Raw genomic sequence first — 25,985 nt, forward strand, 5'->3', positions numbered from 1 at the left:
AATCACAGAAAAGCAATTTTATGATCTTCAAGTCTCAGATTCTGTCCTTCTAGTCATTTACCCTCAAATGCTGAATAGGTGCTTTACAGCCCACTGACAAGAAAATACATGCTAACAGGGGTAAAGGTAATAGGCCATCATAAATACAGGACGAGATGGTGTGGATATTGCACCAAACACTTTATTACCATGTAGATACACCCAAAAGTATGTTTTTTCTTGGGAGATGTACCCCTCTTCACTTTTCTGTAGTGTGCTCAGCATCTGGGATAATATTATGCTTCCCTTGTTGCCACTGAGACAATCAAACTGTTCAGAATCAAAATACTAAGATCAGCAATAATATCTGTATTTGTTTACCAACAAACATATAACTATTTGTATATAAAAGATGACAGAAGCCTTTTCCTAGACCTCCATGCTCTCTGTAAGCAGCTGCCCAGACTCTGTGGTTGTGCCTGGGACTGTTGCTCTGACACAGCCACCCCCATTTTCTAAAAGTTGGTTGAACATTTATAAAACCCTGCTGTAAGCATCACAGTGAAGCCCTTCTGTTGGTTTGTTTCATTTTAAGGAAATTTTCTTTCTTATTACAGACATGTGTCTAAACTACTCTGTAAGCAAATGCTTTTCCGTAAATGTACTGTGAGTCTAATAGAAATAAACCAGCCCAGAACAAAGCAGAGAAGTAGAGTGTTTTCCTAAGCATTTTCACTACTTCTATTTTTTAAATTATTATTTGAAAATATTTATCTTAAAATATTTGTAAGGTCAAAAAAAAACAAAATCCACAACACCAAAAAATCACACATTCAAGTTTTAATCCAGACGATTTTGTGAAACTTTTCAGATGTCACTGCAAAAAAACCTATGAAGAAATACTGCAGCATCCTCCTCACAGAATTGTATCAAGCTATAGGCTTTCAGAGCAACTAGATTATGCCAAGAACAACAGGTATATGGACTCTTTTATTCATTTTGTAAACCTGCTGCTGATTTATTCCATTCTGTTAGTCAGATCCTGCCACCGATGCCCACATCTCCTGCAGAAGGAAAGTCTGCCAGGGTCACTGGATGAGTCTTGACGGTGTTAATGGCTACTCAATGACTCCCAGCAGCATCGTGATACTACAGACAAGCACAGACCTCCAAGGAGGTGCATGGGAAAAAGAAACTTCATCTGACTCTAAATGACCATTACAGCTTTGGGGACAACAAGGTCTGATCCAAGTGGGAGCCAGAATTAGAGAACCAGAATTAAAAAACCCAACAAACTTAACTCCCTTGGGGGAAGAGATCAATTCATGTTGGTTTGCAAATTTTTTTTATAGATAGAATTTTTTTATATAGATAATAGCCCTTTATATTTTAAATAACAATTACTTTCTATACTAATTGTTTTTTTGTGTCTCTGTGCTGAAGGCTTTCAAGGCTCAGAAAGCAATTCAAGATGCCGAACAGCATGTGTGTACACAAGATGACAGCCTCTGGCAGGGGACACAAAGGCTACAGAATACGGGTGAGCACAGCGAAGGGCCACCCGTGTGCGTAGGGGACGATGGGCTGTCTGCTAGAAATCTGGCAGAGTGCTCAAAAGGGAGTTTGTTAGCCTGAACTTAACTTTTGTGCCTGACTGATGAATATTAACATACAATTGCTCTTCCTGAATATCTCCACGGCTCTATGACCACTTCATGAATGTTTGCACATATTATTATCTCCCTCTTCCCTCTCACCAGCCGGTTTTACCCTTAGGGGTAAAACACACACACCCTTAAGACCAAGTAGATGTCTGTTACGAAGACTTTCTGCTTGATTTTAATCCAAAAGAGCTGGCATTGAGCTGCTGTTTTTTAATTAAAACATCCTTTGCTCAGTTGTTTTTTGTCTTGTGGAGCATCTATCAATCAGGAGGAGTCCCCATAGGGTGCACTCAGTGGCAGCAGGCTATTTCATCCCTTCCCCCAAGCCCAGACACTGACTTTTTCCTTCTTTCTCCCCTCCCCAACTTCATTAACTAAATGCACTGAATAAACCTTAACATCCCAGCTAAATCCTATTGGCCCTGGATTTGCTGCTTAATGCTAAAACCCAAGCGACCCATTTTTCTCCTGTTGATACTTCTATTGCTGATGGCAGCCAGCAGAGAAAAATACCCAACTTTAAACTATTTTTACATAAGGAACAAAACCAAGAGCATTCATCACTCACTCTTTCTGCTGCTGCTCACAAACTTTACGTAAGCTTTACGTGACATGTCAAAGCGTCCCTTGCTTTTGTGCTTCATAGGCAGCACAGTGAGCCTGTTGCTTAGCAAATGATTACAACAGAGTGCATCTGTTATTAAAAGTGCAACTAGGTCTCTTTTAAAGGAAAACGGTCTGGCAAAGTCTATGAAAATTAGTTTCTGTGCATTCTACAATCCCCAATCATGATGTTGTTATAAAAACCAGAAAATGCAGATCCCACTAACTGAAAATCTTGGGGAGAGAATACCAAAGAGAGTAAAAAGCTTCAGTGCTACAGAATCATTTTGGTTGCTATCCTTAAGCTTTGCTTTGAACTCTAAGTTTGTCTTCCCAGTTTCACATATGCCACAGATAAGGCTAAAGATTATTCACTGTGCCCCTGTCTCCTGGCTGTCAGCCCTCGTGCTGCACCTCAGTTATAACTCCTGCACGTCATCTCCCTCAGCTCAGCTGCCCAGTGCTTCCTCCTTGGTCCGTGATGACAAACAGGAACCTCAATGGTTCTTCACAGCTCCTGACTCACTCTTTCCAAAGCACCCAAACTGGGTCACTCATCCAGCTGCAAAGACTCCCTGTGGTAGCATTAAGACTTTGGCTCCTGGTGTCACCTGCCTGCCTTTACAGCTAGCTCCACCAGACCTCTCGTCTCTCTTCCACCTTAAAAGCATTACATCATGACCACTGTGTGTTTTGCCACAACATCTGACACTCCAAAACCCTTCCCTCCCACAAATACCTCTTTTCTGCCACACACACCCGTGGCTGCAGTCACGTCCCCCACTGGCTTTGCAAGCTGCTCCACAACCTTCCACTGCAGTGATACACCCTTGCCCTGCTGCAGTGTCCTTCTGGAATTGTCCCTGCCCAGCGTGCCTGCACCCAGGCTCCCAGCACTCCTAAGCAGGAGGGCCACCTCACCCTCTGCTCCCCCATGTCCTGTCCTTCTCCTTGGGTACTGATCACGAGGGATGTGAACCCCTGTCCTTTCACCACAGCAGCCTCTTGCCCTGCGATGGATCTGTGGAAAGCGGATTCACAGGCAGAAAACTGAGCACTTTCCCTCATGGCTTGCAAAAGTCACTCACTGCATTTTCAGTTATCTGTCAGAGCGGCTATTCCAGCTTGCTCTTGGGTATCCAACCAACACAGCAGTCTTCGGATTTGACTTATACTTTTAACACCGCATTTCACTTGACTTTACTATCAGACTGCAGTGCCCTACAATACCGAGGTTGGCTTCTGAGAAGGGCTGCATCCTGAACTGCCTACCCCACGGACACCCAGTCCTCTGCCCAGCAAATTCTCGCAGCATTCAGAGTCTGCAAAGGCTACAAAGAAACGAGGAGCCTGGGCATTTGGTGAAAACGCAGCTATCCTGAATAGAAGCCGTATTTATAAAGAACCTGAAAGCAAATGTAGTCTAGCACTGAAGATACGTGGCACAGGTTATGATTACTAGTACGCTGTGCGGTACAATGAGAAGGCTTTCAAATAAAAACACGTCCTTACTGACTGTGCACTCGCGTTAATGTATTTCTTACCAATACCACTAATGGAGCGTTCATCATGTTTCTTGCTTCTCTGAAGTAACAAGAGAAATAGACTGAGCCATGTAAGAATAAAATTAAATATATCCATGGCGCTACACGTTATCTACGTGTAACACTCTACGAATGTGTTTAAATAGGGTCCTTGAAGGAAGTAATGGCAACTGAATTCAATATTACATAAATATTCAAACCAGCATAAATTGGAAGGCAGGAGAGATAAGGAATATGACCAGTAAAACAAACACTTATATTCTTGAGCACTTGTTTTTGCAGCAAGGACACAGATGACAGAAATAAAGAAGGCAAGGTCTTCTGTAAGAAACCAACCATTCCAGATTAAAGAAAGTAAAAATATTTTTGCTTGCCTGATAATAGATAAGGACGGTATGGAGCAATATCCGCATGATTTATCAAGGTTTTCCTTGCCTTGACTACACTGAGTAGCATATTTGATAGAGGACATATTTCTTAAGAGGTTTATGAGGAAGCAAACCACAGCTTTTCTGTTTATTTTTATAAACTCTTGACAGATTTCAGCATGGCCAATTCCTGCGCGCTGCTTTGAACCATTCTCAGTGATAGTTCATGAACTTTGCACCAGGAATCTTTTTAGGGATAAGCAATGGACAAATGGATTACCAGCTGCTCAACTCCATTTTTCACTATTGTTCTACTTCTAGAACCATATACAAAAGAAACAAACAAGACTTAAAGCTAGACTGGATGGTACACACACATCTAACAAATACTTATTTATTTTTAACACTTGAAGATAGAGATGCAAAGGAATTGCCAGTTATGACTGCAATTTGCTGCCTATAATTTATGCCTGAGCTGTTAAAGTAAGCTTAGGTAATGTGCATTAACTGAGCGTTTATTTTTCCAGTAGCACTAGGAAGGTTATCAGAAACACAAATACAAGTTGTACACTAAACATAACCATATCCACTAACAGGACGTTCTAACAGATGCATAAAGGACATTAAAACATCGTTTTAGGGGCACAGGAACAATTTGTTTTTCATCTTAAAAAATAATAATATTAATAACCATAGTAATGAGGTATGAAGCCCAGACTCCTCTACTATTACTGTTAATTTAAAACTACCATATATTTTCGAACTTTTCTTTAGGAAACACACACTTCGAAGCTCACTTTTCCCTCACTGCGCAACTCTCTGAGCGACGACCCGTTGTTTACTCGGGCTGTTTACACAGCAACTTAAAAACAACAGCAAAAAAAAGCCTCCAGAAACATTAACACTTGAACGAAAGGTGATAACTTCCAATGCCAGTACAAATTTCAAAATATGGGACAATATTCTAGGTTGGTTGCTTCTGACAATGGTGATGGTTTACAGCACGTTTAGAAACTTACTAACCTCTGCCTTCCTAATCCCTCCGCAACCCCTGTGGTCTTCCTCGGCCTGTCCCCGCTCCACGTTAAACTTGCAGGAAACCATTAACCGGGGGCACACGGACACGCACCGAGCAGGCTCCGGACGACATGATCGCCTTCGAGCGCCGGAGCCCCGGCTCAGACGGGGTTACTCACCCGAGGGAAGCCCACACTTCCCGACTGACAGTCCCTGACGGATGTCCCTCAGCGCGGCTCACTCGTGCGGCTGACAAACCAGCCCCATCTCCGCACGGAGCACTTCTACCGCAACTTGTTGGGCTCGGGCTTTCACAAGTGGAGTTTTCCCGACTCGGCCCGGCGCTGCCCGTCCCGGGCCGGCGGCGGGGCCCGCCAGGCCCCCCGCGGGGCGCCCCGCCCGCCCCCCGCCGCCGCCGCCGCCGCCGTTGCCGCGCACAAAGAGCCCCGCGGCCGCCCCGGGCGGCGCCCCCCGAGCGCAGCGCGGAGCCCCGCGGGGCCGGCACCCACCTGCGGAGCCGCTCCGCTCCCGCCTCCCCGGGCGCAGCTCCCGCCGTGCCGCCCTGCGCGCACAGATGGCCGGCAGCCCTCGCAGCCCTCCGCTCTGCCGGAGCGAGGCAAAACACGGCTGGTTTTTTTTTTCCCCCCCTTCCTTCTTCCCTTCCTCTTTCCTCCCTTCTCCTCGTTTTATCCTCTCTTCCTCCCTTGGCTTAGACCCTGGCAGATCAGCACAAGTGTGTGCTCACAACACCCCCTCCACCAGTCACTTCAATTAGTGCCACACGAGAGGAGCTTCTGCCCAAAAGCTGCTTAAGAAGGGGCCAGAGGGCAGGGCAATCGCCTTTGCTCAACAATGACCAGAAGCTGCTATAAATATCCAAACAAAAGCACTGGCAAGGCCAGGAATGTCATATCCTAATGTGATAAAAATTGTAAATATCCGATGTATACCAGAAACACAAAGCAAGAAAATTAGTTCTTATTTATAAAAGAGACAAATATTAAAAGCAGTCGCCACCTCCTTACCCTCTCCCCCCAGTACGTGACCTTGTAGTATGTTATCAAAGTTGTGTATTTCTGGGTGCCAAGCTATTATGTTTTCGAGGTCCCGAGCAGCTCGTTCACAATCCCTTTGTGACAGCTGCTCGCTAATATTTATAGGTACCCAAGTCTGTGCACCTTATATAACCAAGTCGACTGACCAGGGCTGGGCAGAGGTAGACTCCAACCCCACAAATATGGTGCATCACACAAATAGTACAGGCGGTGACTTATCTTGTTAATTAAAACATCAACAAGAAGTTCCCAATACACCAATAAGTAAAGCAATGCATTAATACAGTACAGACAGGGGTGCACGTATATGAAGACTGGAGGATTTAATGTCATTTCATTTAGACACATTTTACACTAACATATTCCAGTGCTTTGAGTGAGGAGAAACTACACCTTGAGGTTTCTAACAGTACAGTGACCTAGAGTTGAAAACTAACCAAAAACCAAAACAAAAAGTGTGTTGGTATCAAGCAACAAAACTCACAAAGAGCCCACACACCCTTGATCAAGCACAGTGCCTCCACCAACAGTGCCTGGACCTTGGGCTTGTGCACCACTTCACAAGTATCGAGTTCACGCTGTGCCAGTAGCTGGATGCCACTGGTTCCAGCATGGGGAGGGCAGAGTGTGAGAAGGGAGTGGTTTCGGTCCCATAAGACTGCTTGTAAATTCTGCAGTGCCTTCGAGATAGTAACTTCCAGTCTGTTGATGGCTGGATGACAACAGCTAGGTTCATCTGAGGGGAAGCCAATAGCCACTGTCACCTAATTCCTTCCCCAGACATTCAAGAATGCAATTATTGCAAAGGGAGGGCACTCAGCTCATGCCCAAGTCTCGTGCCTCAATGTTTATGTACAAATCTGTGTAAAAGTAGTTAATCCTATTGACCAACCGCATGCTCTTTTAGAGCTGAGATAAAGACCATCTGAAATTAACCCTGTGTTTCCTCTGTCTGAGTTTCCATCAACTCAAAAATCAACTTTGCTTCTACTACAAATAAATGCTGTTTTTTCTGTTTCATTCCCATGCCCTCTTCTGATCAGACTTGTTTGTCCTGCTGCAGTGAACACTGCTTTCTCAAACTAAACCAATTGACATACAGACTTATTCTCAAAGCACCCTTATCCACAATGGATGGTCACAGAGAGTTTTTGCTGCTTTATTAATTCCTTGAATCTGAGCATGTGCCCAGCATAACGAAGAGTGTACTTTTAGAAGATCACTTGATTTAAAAGAGAGAATACTTAAGTGAAGCTCATACAAAACTCTAGTCCAAAAATCTCATATGCAGGCTTACAAGAACAAAATTGCCCACGAGATTTCCAGACTTCCTAGATTCTTTATTTCAGCAAAGAGTTGTGAGTAACCCCAAGTGCACAGATGCAAAACAGTAACACCATCACGAGCAATACGGACTGGGCATTGTTGGGCCAAAGCTTCCAGCCCATGGGCTGACAAAGCCCTCCCTGATAACAGGGGAGAGGGAAGCAGAGGTCCTCATTCTGGCAGAAGCATGGTGCAGGTCTGTGCAGCCCAGCACAGCAGCCAGAGTAATGGAAGTACATCCAGCTGAATTTCCAAGGTGTTCCATGCAATATGGTTAATTAACCCTGTCAGTTCCACTGGCTGGTCTTTACACACGCTCCTGCCTCTACTTCAGTCAGGGCCAACCAGGTGCGTCGGCCACAGAAGCAGTACAAACATGTTTTGCATTGCAAAAGACTGGACAGAAGTCTCAGTGAAGGAATAAAAATCCCCAACATAATCCTCAACAACAAAAACACCTCCAGGTAAGCAGGAAAAAGATTTTTAGAATAATAAGCTTACTTGGCAAAAACATGAGCAATGACTTAAATAACTGCATAGTTGTGACTGAATAACAAGACAGCAAAAATAAATCACTAATGGAGTGAAATGCAAGACCGTGTGCATGGTATAAAAATTTAGCCAACCAGGCAGATGAATAAATTGGTGGAACTGAGTTACTAATGCTAGAAGTAACAGAAAAATACCCTTGTCTCTGAATTCTGGGTGGGTTTTGTATCTTTAATTTTTGTATCTGTCATTCCTAAGTTCAAAGAGGGGAAATAAAAAGGGTTATAAAATAAAAATAAAAAATAATAAATAATAAATATAAATAAAATAAAATAAAAAAATTAAAAATAAATAAAAAAAATTTCTCATTTCAACAAAAGGCTCAGTTTGTATTGATCTGTCTAGATCGACTCCTCATAATTTTGCATGCTGCTTTCCTATACCAGCTTTTCCAACCTATGGATAGAAATGGTAGAGAAATCTTGTAACCTCCCTTAAGAACTGAGGAAAATGTAACATGAGAAAAATTGCATGTGTGGATATATGGTGCACAAAGGGATATTCAGAAGGCTTGTCTTTGCAATTTTGAAAGTATTACAAATGCCATTTTTTTTTCAGATCAAAATGCTCCATTTGATGATAAATCTAAGAGACAGATGACAGAAATCTCCCTTACTTAGCAATGCCTAGAAAGTAAAATGTACAAAGGAAAGATACTGTTTAGCTTATAAACAGTTTAATGTATATTTGCAATTTTAAACTGTTCATAAAATATTCTACCAATAGATCACTCATTTTATAGAGAATTATGCATAACCTGGAAGTGCTTTAAGTTAACTCATTATGGAAATAGAAACCTGGATCAGATCAATTGGGTCCTTGCATATGACATAATTTCCTGGAGAAGGAAACCTGTGTACAGAAAGCTATCCTCAAGCACTGGTTGAAGTTTTCTCTTAAATACTGTTTTGTTTGACAAGTGAAAACTGACAATACCACCAAATCATCTAGTATTAGTCTTCTTTTCTTTTACATGTCCCTGCCCTTGGACAAAAAATAATAATGGCTTATGCTATTCCTTAGCTTGAATAAAATGTTGCCGTTCCGGAGATAAAGACGTATTGAGCTGAGCAATTAAATAGCTAAATAAATGAATCAGCAGAGCAGAAGTGACAGATTTAATTACTGCTTAGAGCTAGGAAGGGGAACTAATTATGGGGTTCATGAACTGCATGCCATTCTTTTCCTTAAGCATGTGCTTCGATTCTTCTGGATCAAACTCTGTAAATGCGGTAGCACCGTGCACTAGATTAAAAAAAAAAATAAATAAAAAAAGGAGAAAGAAAGACACAAAAAGCTATCCAAAATTTGGAAATAAAGTCTAATCTTTGAAGAAAGTCAATACTCTGTTCTAAAAGCCCACATTCAATTGACTCCATACCACGTGTTACAAGAGCTTGCTTTCAAATAGATAAACACTAAAAATTTAGTTCTCTAAAAAATGAATGGGCAATCAAGTTCACTAGATGTGAATAAACCAAAGATTGCAACAGAAAGCTGTGATAAGGGAGGCATAAAGCATATAGCTCTATTGAGTGATTAGGAGCCATGTTCATCAGAAAGTACCTTTTGCTGGGAAGCCTGAGAAAGCTTTTGATCCTACTACCTCTCTCCGGCTTTGGTCAGCCCACCACACCAAGCAAAATATCTCAGAAAAATGCTTCTGTGGCTACCAGCTACAAAAACACTAGCAGTGGAAAAAACTTGCTCCTTGGTTTTTGCCTTCTGTCTCATTTCTCAAGTTTGCATTTACTTTACCGTTCTAATTTTATTCTTGTTTGATAAAACTGAGCTTCACATTAAACTCATGATCCTAGTGGTATAATCCCTTAAATATAGAATTATTTTCCTCATCAGTGAAAGGGAGAAAGGGGATAAAAACCCACATATTGAATTGCATCATTCAATTAATTGAATAATTTTGGTTTACAGCTATCTTGTACAGATAAAGAGAGATAGGTATCACTTCAAGAAAAAAAAGGTGCCAAGCTGGGTTTTTAAAAATTAATTAGGGAAAGAGGAGAAGTCTTTCATTCATAGCCAGTTGTTTTCTAAAATTACAATCTCATTATGATGTCTGTTAGCACAATTTTAAAAATCTACACATTTGCCTCTTTTCCTACAAATACTGCGAAGAGAAAAATATCTCTGGACAGCTGATCTCATACACACTCTGAAAAGAAAATCAGGCCTTTTTCTCCATTGACTATGAAAATTTTAAAAGTGCAGGACTAGATTCAAACAGTAAAACTTCTTATGGCTAGGAAAGATCTAAATCTACCCCAGCTGTAGTTGTGAGTTCCTTCCACACCAAGAGAAATTTTGTCAGAATGAAAATGTGTCCATACCCAGAGAAGCAGGCTGATCCCTTGGAAGGCTCACTGAACAATCACAAATGCCATCATCATCCAAGATTACAACATCAGCTCTTCTTGACTGAAATTCTGTCCTCTGAAGGCAGCCAAAAACAAGGTCTATTGCCTCAATAAAGCCCAAAATGAACTCTGTCTTCAAAATCAGTGTCTGGGTTTCTGTATCAAGGGAGACTGAATCTGCAGGGAACCCGGAGCACTGTACATCCAAGATAAGATAAAACCAGGACTTTTTTTATTTATTTTTTTTTAATGGAATTATGGTATAGCTCTACACAAGTGATATTATTTGCCTGGAATTCTAGTGCAGTTAGATCAGAAGAAAATGCACTTTGTACCTGGACATGCAGCAAAGCAGAGAGGAGCTGATCTTCCAAAATTACTCCAACTGAAACTCTGGGTGCAAGTTGCATTAACACTCATACCATATGAATTTTACGGCATTAAATATCTAAGTTATTAAAGTGTAATGTGTGTAGAATGTGTAGAATGTACCAGTGATCATGAACCTTGCAGAACACACACACACACAGACACACACACAACTGATATCTCATTATAGAGGTATGATGATTGTATAAATAAACCCAGTGGAGCATGATGAGAGTTAAAGGATCTCATGGGCAGGGGCAGCTGGTCAGCAGACTGACGAAGGGCAGAAGGAAAATTTACACTCTTGGTGCACAACACTTCTAATCTCAGGAGGCAAAATCAGCATTACTTTGCTTACAGTTCCCTGCCAGGCTTACATGGAAATAACCTTTCAAGTGTCTGAGGTGTGCCTCCCAAGACAGGACATGATCAGTATTTGCCTGTACATCCAGAAGCAGTGTCCCAAAGGAATACAGGGCATATTGGAATGGAAGCCATACAGAAGTAAGCTGAACACCTGGGGAGAAATCTTACTATGAATCCACCATCTTCTGCTCTCACTGCAGAGCAGTGCAAAAGAAATCCCTCATGGGATACTTGGAAGTGGAGTCATGGTTAAGTATACTCTGGAAGTGAATTTGTCATTGCTTTATTTATACCCTTTTGCTCTCAATCTTGCACTTGGATGTCTGCCCTTAGGCCTTGCTTAACATAATTTTGCAATGTCTCACCATCCAGCCAGCCTGGTACTGTGGAGAGACAAGAGGAAGCAGAGTGAAACCAGTAGATTATCAGTAGAAAACAAAGAATGGTGCACAGGGTGTCTTGAGACATGAATGTGTCTTCCAGCAGGGTCATAGAAGACCAGAGCTGGCAAATATTCCTTCCTATTTTTAAAGGGTCACTGGCTTGGGATGACTTTACTAGCAGGGAGAGGATTATCTCTAACAGCCATGAACTAATTCTTCTTCTGCATGCTGGCAAAGCAACACTCCACAGTTGTGGGTGAGCCCTGGGCTTTCAAACAGCCTCTGACTCTGCATTTGGTTATTACAGGGAAGGTAGCTGGTCATTTTTCACTGGCATGGGGAGTGTGCCATTTCATCAAAGCTGCCCTTGGGAAGTTTGCTTGTGCTGATTTGCAAAAAAGTGATTAAGTATACCAGCAGATGTAAGAGGAGTTGCTAGCTGTCTGGCACAAAGAAGAAATTACTTTGTTTTTGTATAAAGTCTAAATTATATTTATACACTACTAACCTCAGACCTAAAAATAATTTAAAATCACGTACCATTTTCTTCTCTAAATTCTCAAAGAAGTACTTTTTTTTTTTTTTGGAGTGGCTTCCTAATGGTTCAGTATCCAGTCTTTACTGGGGACCAATATAAAAACCAGTCAAGCTCCTTGACAGTAATGACAACTGAACTAACAGGAGCCATTGTCCAACAAAGAAGCTGAATTAAGCCTCCAGCCACAGTGCTCAAAGGGTTTTCACAAAGAAGGGCAAGGATGTGTGCATACAAACATCAGAGCTTGCTTACTCTTGGAATAAGTTGCATCTGGGAAGAAAAAGCCAAACAACCAGAATTATGCCAGAAATAGGAAGAGCAAGGAAGCCTGTGAACTCGCCAGAGTGCAGTCCTAGACTGAGCCTGAGCAAAATTCACAGGAAGTTCCTCCTCGCTCCTAGAGCAGTAGTATCCCAGAGGAAGTAGTCATAAGGAGTATGAAATAAGCAGTGAGAAATCTGATCCTCATGAGCCTCATAATGCAACTCTTGCCTTAATACAGATGACAAAAGGGGGGTTTAGAATATGTGATAATATGTTCACTGTGACAGTTATGAACAATTGTAAAAAGTAATTAATTAAATAAATAAAAAGCTCTCTTGATTTGTGAAATTAGAGAAGCAGTTATGTTCAAAAATTCTGCCACCATGAAGAACACTGGCTGCAACATGAGCTGCAATACAAGCCCAGAATGGACCCAGAGAACAATTCAGAAATCTAAAGGAGTGGTTCACTTCCATGTCTTGAGGTCTGAGGGTGACTTTGAAGGAACAATGCTCCAAGGCACAAAAATCAATTAGACAGTTGAGGAAAGAAACTTGGGAAGTTCCATGTACAATTTCTGACTTTGGTTACTGAATTGGTAATGTCTGGAAATTCCATTGGTAGAAGGTATGGAAATTACAAAAATCTTGCAAACACAGGGAAGTTTGAGTCAAAACTGAACCTTTGTGATTAAAAATCTCAAAAGCAGACAGTGATGGCAGACCATCCATCCATCCATCCATCCATCCATCCATCCAGAATGAATGAATGAATGAATGAATGAAAATTTGTTTTAATATTACACTGTTGAATTCACAAAGAATTTGGGGTAGAAAAAGATGAAACTGAGACAGCCAGAGGTGGAGAATCAAACACTGATGAAGTCATCTGCATTTTGGAATGAGCAGCAGCCTACATTGAGACCAAGGACACTCGCTGAATTTCTAAATATAAGTAATGCCATGATTATTTCTAATTTAAAATATTCCTCACTATAAACATTTTGCATGCCTTTAATTCTAGAGCCAGCACAAGACTTTTCAACAGCTCAGACAAAACTGACAGTCAATCACCCTAAAATAACAGATGGGACAGGGCCACCCCTGCCTGCCACAGGAAAGTGGGGAATTGCAATGGAGAGACCTAGAGGATCCATGCTGTTATTCTGGCTGCCTCAAAGGACTGATAGCAGTCAGCTATCACAGCTGCTGGCACTGGGCATTCTACCAGTAGTTTCCACTCCTACTTTAGGGACAGCAGCTTTCAGACAACCTGTTTTTCCCTGTCCTAATATGGACAAAATTAGGGTGGACAGATGTTAAGGGATATGCGCTTTGTCTTTGCAGGAGCCTGACACCTTAGACAATTTTCGGCTTTGCTTGTACTCACAGCCAGTCCAGTTTGCTGATGAAAGCTGAAGACTCTATTTAGCTTGGCTTCTTCTCAGAAGATTCAAAAAAACTTATGTTCACTGGTGTCATAATGCTTCTGAGGGTCAGGGGCCTTGACCCTAAACCTATGAAATCCACCTTGTGTCAGTCTTAATTCCATCTCCAGACTCATCAGGATAAAATCATGCTCAAAAAAGCAAATAGTTCATCTCTAATGAGCAAGAATATTTTTAACATCCTGCCCATATTGCGCTCTTCAAGTTCCTTGAAATTCCTTGAAAGTGAAATTGCAGTTGAAATTCTTGATGTAAAAAGCTACTGTAAGATATTTCAGTATGCTGGTGCAACATAAGAGTGTCAGGTTTGATCAGGACTAGTTTGATCAGGAAACTACTGTAAAGAGCTGTAGAGTAAATTATAGATGTAAAATCAGAAACAGCTTTGAAATGTATATTGGCAGTTGTTCCTTTTACAGGACCATTGGAACATGTGTTGAATCAATATTGGTGATAACACTCAAATTCCAGTAAATATTAGTGTTTCAAGCTAAAGTTATTAAAGCCTTATGGAGGTATATTTGCTGTAGCTTTTTCTGACAAATTATACTGTTGTTGACCAGTAGAGTAGAAACAACAGGAGAAAAAGGTAGAACGATAATTTTTTTCAACATAAAATCATACCTTGCTATACCATAATGATTTTTTATATCAAACCCCGTATTTTAATTCCATTTTATATTTTTTTAATATATTAAACTGTTCTAAGGGCAAAATAATTAAGTGATGCCCAGAAAATTCAGACGCATTCTCCATCTGCAGATTTCCACTATGCCTTCTTGAGATTCACTTTGTCTTTCAGCGCTTAGGTCCAAGAACATAAAATAATAACCTTGTCCTACCTCACAGAGCTACTATTAGCACAGTCCATTTATATTCTGTAGCATTACAGCATTATGGGGGAAAAATAGTTTATATATGTACCATTCTATGCATACATTTTCCAGTGAACTTTTTAAAAACAAAACATAAATTTGTCTCTTAAACATTTGATTTTTCATTTCCTTTTTTAACTTCCATCACTTTGTTTTACTGTGTACTGTGTTGTGTCTCCTGGTATCGTCTTCTACTTGTTTCAGTCACTTTTCTGTGTAATCTAAATGTGATAATGTTTCAGTATCTCTTTACTCCACTGTTGCAATCTTCTTATTTCTTGTATATTGCCAGTATTGAGAAGAGGTAACTATTCTCAAATTTACTCAGGTCTTTGTATCTCTCTTCTTCTTTCTCTGAGCTTTTCCTTTACATCTGTGAACCACCTTGCTTTGCGTCCTAAAGGAATTGTCTCCATTTATGGGGTGAAGGACAGCACTACACCCACAAGCATTCCTTGATGAGGAGACGGGGAAATCAGAAAAAGTGAATGATCAGAGAGTTTTATTCAGGATACATGAAGGCCTTTAGCAATGTGTAAAACACCTCAGAGATAATGAGTGCTTCAGGGTAGGGATTGTATCTGCCTGAAATAAGGGTTTCTCCAGTGTTCAGTGCAAAAAAGTTGCTAACCTTGCAGAGGCCTTCAAGCTGGTACAGCTCAAACCCCAGGAGACTTTACAGGTTAAATTTTACATCTTGAACCCAATTGGGAAACAAACTCAAAGCTCTTCCATGCGACAAAATGTGGTTTATGGGGTGATCAAACCCAGATGCTGATGGCTTCCAGCTGCTTATTCCCTTGTCCTGTGCTGTGGATTCTCAAGAAGTGCAAGACAGAACCAACCAGTGCTGTAATTTACCTTGATTTCAGTCATTTGGAGGACCTAGATCTGTCCTCAGAGATATAAATTAAAAGTCTCATTGTTAAGCCTAGTTAAAAAAGAAAAAAGCCTACAACTGCAACTGCAACTTGGCCTTTCAAATAAGGGCACAGAATCCAGCAGAATTCCTAGAGTAAGAATGGATATGTTATTTATGCATAAAATTATATTTGTTTTTGTATTACTTCCCTTTAAGGAGTGGTAGGTGCAATTCTAAAGTTTGATAATTGCTCATTTCCAAAAGGTAAGAAATCATCTCTCTGAACATCTGGAGAAATGTTAAAGTTGTCAATACATTGCTGGAAAGCCTTGCCTTAGAGTTACAACTCTAAACAGACCCACCATTTTTGTGCTGAGCAGCAGCCACAGGGAGAAATCATCAACTCTCCCAGAGTGGCTCATGAGCAAAAGCCCACAGGACTCAGTCCTAGAAAGGCACTGACATTATCTGGTACCATCCTTGGCTTCTTCTGCAAGTGTGCAGTGCTGGGCCATTGCCAGAATATACCCAGGAATCACATCTGTACACGCCTGCTTGCAGGAGACAGAGCCCACCGTTTGGAATCTGCTGATGAAATCTGGCAGGTGCTCAAGCACAGAATTTGCCTCTAGCTTGGGGTTTCTGCTCACTATTCAAATCCCATCAAAGTGTGTAGAAACCTTACTGCCTCAGTCTTCCTCATTTCTGAGGCAGAACATGCATACACACATGCACATATCCATATATACGCTTCTATCTATATATGTGGGTATAATTTTCAGAAAACACACAATTTCATAGTTTCAGAATATTTCTAGGACTCATCTCACTGAACTGTAGAGCAAGCTGCACTGAAATTGTTAGTATTTCAGAAGGGATTATCTTGATATGGTCACTTTTTTATTTATCTGTGTAAGTTTTCCCAACTTGTTCTTCACTCTGCTCTTTTTCTATTCATTTTTGCAAATGTTTTTTCTTTTTTCTTTTTTTCACATGGTTTGAATTTTATGCACATTCCCTGCATGTTTTAGGGCCTTTTCTGAGGAGGCACTAAAGAGAGAGAAAGCAATTCAGAAAAAGAACAGTAATAATTTAATAACTTTAACTATATAAAATCATAGAATCATAGAATGGGTTGGAAGAGCCTTAAAGATCATCTGGTTCCAAACCTCCTGCTGTGGGTTGGGCCACCTTTCACTAAACCGGATTGCTCAGAGCTTGATCCAATCTGTCGTTAAACACAATCCATGGATAGGGCATCCACAACTTCTCTGGGAAACATGTTTTGGTGACTCACCATCCTGACAGTAGAGATTTTTTCCTTATATCTAATCTTAATCTACCCTCTTTCAGTTAATGTCAGGTCATTTTGGAGGGAAAAGCAGGAAATCTGTAAAGAGAAACCCTCCAGAGTTCTCATTTTTCCTATGCCATTTCAATACACAACACAGTAACGGTGATTATTAGAAGTTCTTCTGAAAGTGGAAGTTACTCAACCAGAAAAAATATGAAAGGGGAACCCAAATAAGATCAGACTCTACCTCAGCAAAGTGAAAAGAATTCTTTACATAGGTGTAAAGAACACTATGGAATAGACTTCGGAGGTTACCAGGCTGAAATCTTGTTTACAGGGCAAAACCCCCTAACTGGTTAGACAGTAGGAAACACAGAACAGAAAATTAAATGGTCACTTCACAATTCAGAGAGATTTCTAGTAGGTCAGTGTACGGAAATACACTGTTCAGCATAGTCCTCACTAATTTGGTTAAGGCTGAATAGTGGGGTGAGATTAAATCATACTTGATCATTTGATGTAGTAAAAGCCAAAGATGTCTGAAAAATTGCAGAATAATCTCAATTATTTGTGATTGGTGATGAAAGTGTGGACCAAGAATAATGCTGATAAATGTTCAATCTGGAACAAAAATAACAGAGAGTCTTAAGTATACATATCCAGTGATGAGCTGTAAGTGAGCTGCTACAAATCTGAAATGTGGCTACTTCAACTGGTGAAACCATGTACCATTCTATAAAAACACCAGCCTAATGTAAAAGGAATATTATGAATTATTAGGAAAATGAAATGGAAGGGATATTATAAAGTCACAAAGAAAATACACCTAATCTTCTAAGCCCCAAGGGACTCACCTGAAGTGGAAAACATAAAAACAACGATGTACAGATAAATAAGATAATTAATGGTAAGGAATGGTATTTGTGTGAGGAACAGTAAGTAGGTTGGAATAACTGACATTTTTTTGTTCTGTTTAATAAAAGCCCACAATCTGTTCTGGAATCTTGGTGTATATGATCACTCCTACATAGTCACTTCCTAGCAGCAATGACATACATTTTGGTAATAATAATGATCTGCATTTTCACTCTTCTTCAAACTACAGAGTATCCCAGGAATATTGTTTAAATCATTAAAGCACCCATTAAAGTAAGCAAAACCAAATTCTGTTGGAAATAGCAGATTGGAAGATGTCTTTGGGGCTCATCTGGGCCTCCCCAAGATTAGCTTTGAAGTTGCATCTGAGTTCAAAGGTTGCTCAGGAGCTTGCACAGAGAGCTTTGTCCAACCTCCAAGAACAGAAATGCTACAGAGTCTCTTGATGCCTGTGTCATACACATACACACACAAGAAGGGAAATATTTTTCTCATATTTAGATAAAATTTCCCCAAGTAGTGACTTGGGGCTGCTGCCTCTAGTCCTATTGTGGTGCACTACCTAGAAGTGTCTGACTTCATCTTACCTGTACATTGCCAATAGGTAGGTGAAAACAATTAGATTCCCGCCTTATTCTCACCTTCAGCCAGAAGAACCCCTTTTCTGTCAGCTTCTCCACGTATGTCGTGTGTTCCAGCCACCCGGTGATCCAAGAGACTCACTGCAGTATGTCAATGTCCATTTTGTACAGGGGAATCCAAAACAGAACACAGTCCTCCAGGTAGGGTCTTGCTGGTGTGAAGCAGAGGGCAAAGAATCACTTTTCTCCACTTGCTGGCTACACTCTTGCTAGTACAGCCCAGGATGGTGATGACCTTCAGGATGCACTGCTGACTCACACTGGAGTTTTTTTACTGGGAGTTTTTACTACTGGGACACCCAGGACTTTTTATGCAGTGCTGCTCTGGAGCCAGTTGGTGCCCAGCCTGTCCTGCTGCATGATCAGGAATTTGCATTGGCTTGTGCTGAACTTAAAAAAGTTTCTGCCAGATTTATACTCTAGCTTGTTGAGAATGATAGCCCTGCACATTAATTGGTACATTAATTGCTCCCCTAATCCATGAATTTGCTGAGGGCTTTATCTCATCCCACTGGCTACATTTGCAGTGAAGGCATGAATGAATGTCTGCACTAGTGTTGATTCCTGATAGATGTTAGTAGAAATCACTCATCAATTCAACTTTTTAAGTTAAGAGCTGATTACAACACTTGGAGCCTCATGATATGGCCAATAGTGCGTTCTCCTTGTAGTCCACTGCTCAAGTCGATGTCTCACCAATTTGGCCATGTAACAGCCCTTACAGAAGCAAAGGTAAATAACCTCTTCCTCCATCCATCATGCCAGCCATCTCCTCAGAGCAAGCACTCAGACTGTTCAGCTGCAATTTGTGGTTTGTGAATCCATGCTGTTCCAAATTGCCTTCTTGTCCTCCATGAGTCTGCACATGGCTTTCACAAGGGTTTTCTCTAAAATCCTTGTGGAAACTGAAAGGAGCTCTATCAGAAAATAGTTCCCCAGATCTGCCTTCATGCCTATGTACATGTAACTCTTGCCAGCCTTCAGGATCTTCTCCCAGTTCCTAGGGACCTTTTGAAGAAAATACTAAACAGTCCTTGCAATGACCTTAGCTACTTCTCTCTACATCCTTGGACACATTCTCTCTTGTCCTGTAGACTTTTGTGTGTCCAGTTTGCTTACTTGGTCACTCATGCAATATTCCCAGATTCTGCCTGGGAGATATGGGGACAGAAATGGCCACAAGAGATCAAGAGGAAGATGCTGAGTTGCTCCTCCTTTTCTGTGTGCTTCAAGTTTGCTGCCTTGGTCCATAGTCCCTCATCTTCCTTAGATCTCCTTTTGATTCTACTTGTAAAAATTCTTCTTGTTGCCATTTCCATTCCTCAGCAATTTCAAATCCAGCTGAGTTCTGAATTCCCTAATTCCCTGCCTACATGACTGAGAACGCTCTGCTCCCGAGTAGCTCTCTTTGGCCTGCTCTGCCTTTTGCGCTGGAGAGAAGCTGGAGCTCCCTGCCTGTCTGTTGTGCCTGTGTGACTGCATGGGCTGTGGGCTGGGCTGAACCCAGGTCTGGGGAGGTTGTCCTCAGAGACCAGCATCCACTCAGGGCTCCTTTTCCCTTTCCCTTTCCCTTTCCCTTTCCCTTTCCCTTTCCCTTTCCCTTTCCCTTTCCTTCCCTTTCCCTTTCCCTTTCCCTTTCCCTTTCCCTTTCCCTTTCCCTTTCCCTTTCCCTTTCCCTTTCCCTTTCCCTTCCCCTTCCCCTTCCCTTTCCCTTTCCCTTCCCCTTCCCCACAGTCTCCCATGGGAACCTGCATAACAGTTCCCAGAATGAACCCTCTATTTTCATTTGCTTTTGTCATTCTGAAAACTTTGAGTTTTTGCTCAAAGTACTTGTTAATTTCAGACAAAAGATTCTCAAAATAAAAAAAAAAAGAAAAAAAATTAAATTAAACTTTTTCTCTGTCAAAGTCAATTTAGATGCAACTGAACTTTGACAAGGAGCCACAGTCACTTAATTGTGTTCATTCACTAAGGTGAAATGAAGAATAATGGAGTAGAGATGCTTAATGCTTATTGACTATAAATAATTTAGATTATTTATAATTTTCAATACTAATTGGTAAATAATGATCCATGACTAAGTCTGACAATATGGCTGGAAAATAAAATCAAGAGAGATTACAAAGAGCCCCTCCCAACTCAGCATCCCATGAATTTTGCTTGCTGCCTATCAACATCTGTTTCACTTTTCAGCAACTTTGTCTTTCCTGCTTTGCAACTCAGAGCAGTGCCTAATTTAAACACTCTGTAATCGTGGTTTTTAGTCCTAAATGGGGTTGTGACATGTGCAATTACTGCTTCTTTCATTTTATTTACAAAAGACAAGCAAGAGGGAGAATACCGTTTCTTTGTTCCCACCTATTGTGCTAAGAAAAGCTAAATGAGTGTTTGACATGTAAAAATATAAATGATGAACCCTCAGATTAAAATACTATCAGAATTAAATTCATATGCATTTGTGAGAGTCTGGGCAAGTTCCAGAAACTGACAACATTTTACTTTTTCTTCAACATGTATAGTACACTCAAAAAGCTTCTCTTAAAATGCCCTGTAATTAACCTAGGATACAAGAGAGAAAATGGTTAACAGAACAACAAAGACAATTTGTCATCAGGATTTTCATTAAATCATTCAGTATTATAGGAATTAATTTTGGTAGTGCTCTGCCCTGATTACTGCCTGTCCAACAGGATATTTGCATGGAGAGTGTTTGCTCCCATCCTACATCAGTGTTATGAAGGTAAGGGCTTTATCTACATTGACTGTGATTCATCATCTATATTTTAATATTGCAAAAACTGGAGATGGCTCTAATTTTAACTTCCCCTAGCACTGCTTTTTTCCAGTAAATGTTACATTGATAATAGCTCACATTGCCATCCCCATCTTGGGCAGGGAGAAAGATCAATGGACTTTAAAATCAAAATAGTCATTAATTTGTTGCTCTGGTTTCCCAGACACTATAGTTCACTACATATTTTTATATCACCCAGGCACACAAACCTTATTGGTCACAGCAGGGTGGGAACCAGCTCTCATTTAGGATTCTGAATTGTCCTACAACCTGTACAGCATCCAGGCAGCATCCTTATCTAGCCCTCACATTTTTATTTTTTCAAAATGCTCCCCCTGTAAAGCAGACCACTTTGGAATCTGCAACACATTTTAAAGGAATGATTAAACACTAATCCACTAACATACTGAAGTGGCACTTGAGAATTTGGCAGTATCACTTTAAATAATCTCTGTCTACTGATGGCTCTCTCAGTATCCTGTGTTTCCACACACAGCTGATGAATAAAATGATTTGAACTAATCTGTGCCTATACTTCTCACAGTATTTCTTTCGTGAAAAGATAACAGTGCAACATGTATGCCTTAAAGTATGGAAACCTGTAGGAAACATAGTTAAAATTTCAGTTTCTGTAATATTTTATTCTTCAAGTTATATATAAGTATTTTTAGAAACAGTCTCACCTTAAGTCTGATAGTGCCATTAAGGACTGTATTACAGAAATTACTTCAGTAATTTTGGCCAAAGCAATGCAGTTAAATGTCACACATGGGTGTGGGGGAAGAGTAGCAGATAGAGAAATCGAATTCACCCCCACAATATAAACAAGATATGAAATGTTACTGAGGAGCAACAAGCTGCAGTATTGTACAGTGTCTTATAAAGCCATATTCGTAAATGAACACAAGTAAATGGATGTTGTCTTAAGTTCTTTTTGCTCATTGGCAGGAATTTATGATTTTTTTCTCTGCTGAAAAATTGACTGAATAATATCTGTGCTGCACCCAGCTGCTTATAAGGTGAGTAGGAAAAGTATCTTTTAATACTAAAAAAATATTACAGAATCGAGATCTGCATAGCCCCTTGAGCTGAAATATGACTAAAAACCCAGAAGACTAAGCTATCAATTCTCCTTCTTTGAGTGGGAAACTGAGAGGGTGTGTGTGTGTGTGTGTGTGTGTGTGTGTGTGTGTGTGTGTGCTGATCTTTAAGTAGTATTTCAAACAAACAAGCAGCTTTCTCAAGCATTCTGCTTTAAAAGTTGGGTATGTTCGCTGACTTTCCATCTGTTCCCAACTTTCCTAAGAGCTATCCCTATATGCTACAGATACTGGGTTCAAACCTGCTTTGCTTGCATCTTCTGTCATAATCACATTATGAGATGACACATACATTCATCTGGTCAGAAGGGAACGTTCAGAGAATTCAGGTTAAGAAGATGACTCAGTTGCCTTATTTTGATTAAAAATTCTTCTGAGTACCTGGCACATTAGGCCTTACATTAAATCACAAAATGTGCCATGTCTCTTTCTTCTCTCTTCTCATTTTTCCATTAACAGTTCTCTGGCCCTTCTATCATTGCATGTTTCCCTTCTCCCAGTCTGTTGATCTCTTTTCTCTCTCTCTGCTACTCACATAGTTGGCCTCCCTCATGTTCATTTTCTCTCTTCCCATAGTCTCTGCTATGCTACTTGACATAAAACTGCCAGTCATTCCCTTTTAATCCCATCCAGACTCCTTTGTATGCTGTTCCTTTTGATGCAGCATATACACAAGGGTGAAAACCAGCAGCTTTTATATTTTTCAGTACTTTATGCAGGGAAAACCTTTGCCGTGCAAGAATCACCCATGGTGCGATTCTAAGGTTGTCCTGCATAGGGCCAGGAGTGGGACTTCATGATGTTGATAAGTGCCATTCAACCCAGTATATTCTATTATTTTAAGATTAAATAGGATCTCAACACAGTCTACAGTAATGTCTGTTCAGCATGTGCCCCAGAAGCAAAGGGCCACCATTCTTTTGATTGTCCCGTAACCCACGGAAATATTCTAGCCAAGAGCACGTCCTGTAAGTGATATCACGACTGCAGCTCCATGGTAAACAGTGGGTCTTGCTCATCCCTGAAACTTCCAGACTGCTGGGTGCGTATGTGGGGTCAAACTTCACAAAAAGTGTTTTTCCCCTCCTCTGCCAGTGCTGGATTTGCTTTTTAATTATTGAAGCTGCTCATAAGAACTAGTTCTACTGGGCAAGGCCTGGGGCTTCAGGATACAATTATTTCATGGGCATAAAAGCATCTCTATTCTGCCACAGTGGAGCCATAGAGTGGAATAGGAAATAAAAAGCAGAAAATCTATAGACAGATATTAGATTTTTCTTTTTGATTATTCTTAGATGTAAAACCCATGAAATAGATCAGTATGTAGACAACCTCTTACTTAACTAGAATTATGGTGATTGCATTCACTCCATATGAAAATGTATCAAGTACTTTTGGCTAGGTATTTCAGTGTACTCTTTTTTCAATAAATAATTATAACTCCTAAATATCAGTTATAACCTGTGTCTTTAAAAATATGAGGTATTATTCCTAAAAGACTGAATAGGTACTTAGAGTAGAAATTATACACATTATGAGAGCAGAATTGTTCAAGATTATATTCCTATTCTGCAACACAGAAAATCTATTAGCACACACAGATTAACAAGATATTTTGTGTTTTCAATCAGAGCACCATGACAGTCTGTGACTGGTAATCTAGGACACAAATAAAGCTGTGAATTTGCTATGCTAAAGTGTTACATTTCCCATATCTTCCATAAATAAGCTAGTTTTGATGGTTTGGCAATTAGGAAAAAAATGTAGAAAACATGGAAGTGAAGGTTTTGAGAAAGGCTGCTGGGAGTTTCTTTTCTGCTTGAGATTAGGCCAATAGCTGGCCAGTTCTCAGAACTGACAGCATTTTGGACCATGAAAAGAAAGATCACCTTTGTGAATACCACCTTTTAAACCTAAGCCTGGGAGCTTCTCTCTCTCTTTGTTTCCAGCCTGGAAAGGTAACAGAACTCTGGCTGGCCCTGCTCCCCCCGTGGCCTGTCCCGCCTGGGAGGAGGGGGCTGAGCCAGACTCCAGCAGCTCCCGGGCGGGGATGGAGACTGAGGGGCTTTCCCCAGCCCCAGGTGAGGCTGGGCTCTGCTGTGGCACCTGTCCCTGGGCTGGGGCAGGCCACAGCTGCCATCATCTCACCCCCATGGCCCGCACAGACAGCTCCAGGCCTAAAACCATCTGCTGCTTTCCAGCATTGCTGGGCTGAAATCCGACACCATGAATACCTGCCACAACTTGGGCCACATTTTAACCCTTTCACTACCCAGGTGAGACCTGCAGATTTAATCTCTTTCCAGAGAGAGGAAAGTGAGAGTGATCGACATGTAAAGAGACAACATAAAACATCAAAGTCAGTGAAGGAAGGAATCAAGCTTCAGATGGAAGGAGAATGAGGAGATGGTTTAATAAGCTGAAATATTCTTCTGGTAAAGCCATGGAGATGAACAATAACATTCTGAATAACTCCTTTAAGTCATGAAAAGAGTATTGGGGGGAATTAACTATTTAAACTGTAAATCTAAGCAAAGGTATCCATTGATGAAGCTGAGCAGATGGTGGAGTAGTTGTGATCGCATGAGATGCTGGAATAGAGAGAAAGATGAGAGTTGATGAAGACCCTTGGCCCTCAGGGAGAAAAGGAGAAAACCTCTGTTCCCGGAGATGATCACAGAGACAGATGAAGAGAACCTTTGCTTTTGAGTAACTCATCCTTAAAATAATGCCCCATGAGTTCATGGCCCATGAACACACCTCAGAGTGGTGTGAAAATGGGAGGAAAGCATAATGGCAGAGTTTTTTCCGGGTGACTGCCAAACATGGACATGAAAAGCCACAAGACAACTGTTTTTGTTGTGGAGAACTCTCCATGGAATGGAAAGAGAGAACTCCTCTCTCTACAAAGACTGATGAAAAGACTATTGTATAGTTAGTACTGCTTTAACATCCCAGGTTTTGTCTCTATGTTGTCAGCTGGGCAATGACAAAGATGGGGTGAGGAGAAAAGGTTTCTGGAGGTTTTATTCTAGTCTCTTATTCTTGTTATTTATTCTAGTTCTGTTAATAAACTTTATTTATTCCTTTTAAGTTTTAAGCCTGTTTGGCCCTTCTCCTAGTCCATATCTCACAGCAAGAAATAAGTAAGTATTCTAGTGATTTTTAGCTAGAGCTAAAACCACGACACTAGTCCAAGAGGAAGGTGGCTGAGTGATGCTTACTTGCATTTGGATATTATTCTTTATGTACCAGCTATCAGCCATTGTCACAGGGCCTATATAAGAACACTAGTTTCTGCACCTAATTCTTTCCTCTTAATTGACTTCAAAACTTTAAGTAACATCTGACACAAGAATTTGCATGGAAATTAGGCCATCTGAATATGAATTTCTTCCCTCAACTCATTGTCTCAGCCTTTCCTCAGGCCAAGGAGTGGGATAGGTTTTAAGAACAACCCAGCTCTTTATGTCCAATTAATCTTTCTTCACAGAGAGGGTGATTAAGGATTGGAATATAGTGCCCAGGGAGGTGGTGGAGTCAGCGTCCCTGAAAGTATTTAAGGAAAGACTGGATGCAGTGCCTTGGCCTAGTTGACATGGTGGTGTTCAAACAAAGATCGAGCTTGATGATCTCAGAGGTCTTTTCCAACCTAATTGATTCTGTGATTCAGTGGGAGCAGAAGACAGCTAAGGG

At 40.8% G+C, this 25,985-nt stretch overlaps 1 protein-coding gene across 16 annotated transcripts in view; it reads right to left on the reverse strand.

The window, feature by feature from the left end:
* LOC102109397 (poly(rC)-binding protein 3-like) overlaps nt 1–25,985 on the reverse strand; it is a 505,286-nt gene that overhangs the window by 134,605 nt on the left and 344,696 nt on the right. Inside the window, exon 1 of one of the 16 annotated variants that reach the window (XM_088065624.1) lies at nt 6,201–6,292. The exons of 12 other annotated variants lie outside the window; for them this stretch is intronic. The gene's annotated coding sequence lies outside the window, so the exon portion shown is untranslated. Of the gene's footprint in view, nt 1–5,181; nt 5,332–5,354; nt 5,526–5,684; nt 5,935–6,200; nt 6,293–25,985 lie in introns of those variants that run through there. 3 more of the 16 variants (XM_014255400.2, XM_014255390.2, XM_014255403.2) reach the window with 3 other exon arrangements.

Source organism: Pseudopodoces humilis, chromosome 1 (assembly GCF_049639895.1).
Source record: "Pseudopodoces humilis isolate 2021_Gansu_Grassland_sample_001 chromosome 1, ASM4963989v1, whole genome shotgun sequence".
Classification (NCBI taxonomy): Eukaryota; Metazoa; Chordata; class Aves; order Passeriformes; family Paridae; genus Pseudopodoces; species Pseudopodoces humilis.